The sequence below is a fragment of the Mus pahari genome, chromosome 12 (assembly GCF_900095145.1).
Source record: "Mus pahari chromosome 12, PAHARI_EIJ_v1.1, whole genome shotgun sequence".
Classification (NCBI taxonomy): Eukaryota; Metazoa; Chordata; class Mammalia; order Rodentia; family Muridae; genus Mus; species Mus pahari.
The window spans coordinates 21,692,531-21,695,142 of NC_034601.1; positions in this window are offsets into that span (position 1 = coordinate 21,692,531).

Here is a 2,612-nt window from a genome sequence, read left to right on the forward strand (position 1 = left end):
TTGATGTCAATGGAATGTCCCTATTGTGAAATGTCCGGAAAGCCCACATCATAAAATGTCCCAAGAGCCCCTATCATAAAATGCCCTGATTCAATTACAGGGACAGAAGCAAGATAGAAGAAAAAGCGAAAGAGTGTTAGTTATAAGATGATGGCTCAGGGACAAGATGGAGGCTGAGGTGCCAGGGGCTTTTGGGCCCCAGCACAGCTTCTCACAGGCAAAAATACAAATGTCAGAAAGACGCTTAGGAAAGATACCAAATTATTTTAATGTCTTTAATTGTCCTTTTTATTGCATATATTATATAATAAGACTGAGGGTATACATGTAATTGATGATGATAGGTCAATAGGAATTATAATTTGGGAGTCACACTTAACATTCTTTCCCCAAAACTGAAACAGGAGAATAACAAAAAAAAAAAAAAAACCTTTAAAAATGGGAATTAGAATTATTTAATACAAATAAAAAGGTTGCCTCCTGTAAAATTGAAATATAACTTTAAAATGTAAATACTCATGAAGGGATACCAAAGGAATTTGCCTATCTATCTATCTATCTATCTATCTATCTATCTATCTATCTAATCTATCATCTATCTAATCTATCATTTATTTGTTTTCTACAGTGTTCCTGGCACAACAATGTTGAATAGACATTTTCTTCATTTTTTTTATATATGAACAGTTTATATTCATGTAGAATACGTCATTAGGCTCATCAATATCTAGATCTGTCTTAACAAAAAAAATGACAATACTCAAGGTCATGTCATTCTCCTGGTGCTATTTGGGGATATTTAACCTAACAGAAAGTTTCGCTTTGACTAATAATGCTCTGCGTGATCTTCTCCTTCAGCTTTGCTTTGGATCAATCAATTTTAAATCAGCTGTGCTCTGGTTGAGAACAGTTACACAGAAAGCTGCCATGTATGAGAATGATGCTTTTCTCTTTCTTAGAAGTAGTATAAGCCAAACTCTATTTCCAGGATACCAAAAGGACCTTGCAATGTTTCTGCAGCTTTAACAATGTTTAGGTCGATCCATCATGTCTCAGAGTTAATAAGAGCAGTCAGTGTTGTTTTCTCAGAAGGATAAGCTAGCTTTCTCCGGGATGGGCATATTGAAGATTTGAGCCGTTATGATAGTGCTCAATTACTTGACACTTTTCTCTCCCCTGTCTTTGCTGTTTTAGAAACAAACACAAAGCAGACATGGATGCATGTGGCACTAGCTCAGTTCCTAGACTTGCATAGACTCAGGGAGCCGTTGACCATATGAGCACTAATAGAAAGGCAGGGAGACCCCACCCAGCTGGCAATCCTGTGTGCTGCTCATCTCACATCGACATTTTTCACGGTTGCTTTGTCACCTTCATCTGAAGGCCAGTCTTGGGGACTAGTGGGAGTGGTCTACTTGGGTCAACCTTTGTTTTCAAAAAAATTCCCTTCCCTTTTTCCCATTTTTCTTCCCTTTTCCCTCACCTCCCTTCCATTCTTCCTTCCTTCCTTCCTTCCTTCCTTCCTTCCTTCCTTCCTTCCTTCCTTCCTTCTTTTCTCTCCAATCTACTTCCCACATGACACCCAACAATTATTTTTATAACAAAATTAGAGTTCTCACTTTTCTTTCTTTCTTTCTTTCTTTCTTTCTTTCTTTCTTTCTTTCTTTCTTTCTTTCTTTCTTTTGTTGTTGTACTTTATGGTTGTGACCTTCAAGCTTTTTTGAATACCCCATCCTAAGAGAAAATAAATTAGGCATACTTCTTTAATACTATGTATTTTTATTAGTTATCCTTATAGAGTACTATACTGTTCTATTTCTCTGTTACAAACATGCAGCTACAAAACCTTAAAAAGTTATAATACAGATGACATAAATACCACTGTAAACATCATAGTAATATTTTGTATTAAATATACACTTAGGTTAAGGTACAACTTGACAACTGAGATATTCTATGGTCCTTTTGAATTTACTTATTCATCTATTCGTTTATGGTTACATTTATAACAACTGTACTCTAAGAGTGTTCATGTTCTTACACCGGGCCTGGAGGATGCCAGATAAACACTCTACCACTGAACTACACTCTCAGTTCACCAAACCTGTTTGGGTCATGAATTTTATTCACAAATTTATATGAAGAGCTGGCTGTAGTCATACACTTCATTACCTCCTCTTCCCATGAACTTTGCCTGTTTTGATATTTGTTATCATTAGTCTGTTGTCAATATCGATTGTATTTGTTTTCATAACAAAATTCTAGTAATTTAGGGGCTTAAAAACACAAATTTATCTCACGATTCTGAAGGACATGTATCCCAAAACAGTATTATAGGACTGGATTTAGGCAATGTAGAGTTCCCAAGAGTGTTTAGAGGAACAATTATTACTTTTGGGTTCTATTGTGTGACAGCATCCCTTACCCAGCACCTGTACCCTGTAACCTCTACCTCTGAGATTCCCTTGCTTTCTTTTCAGTCTGAATCACCTCTGCAACTGTGTAGCCCAATGATTATAAAGCTTGATAATACAGGATATACTAGGATGTCCTCTATTATCAATCTAGAATAATATAGGATATAATGGGATGGTAACATAGGATGATCTATG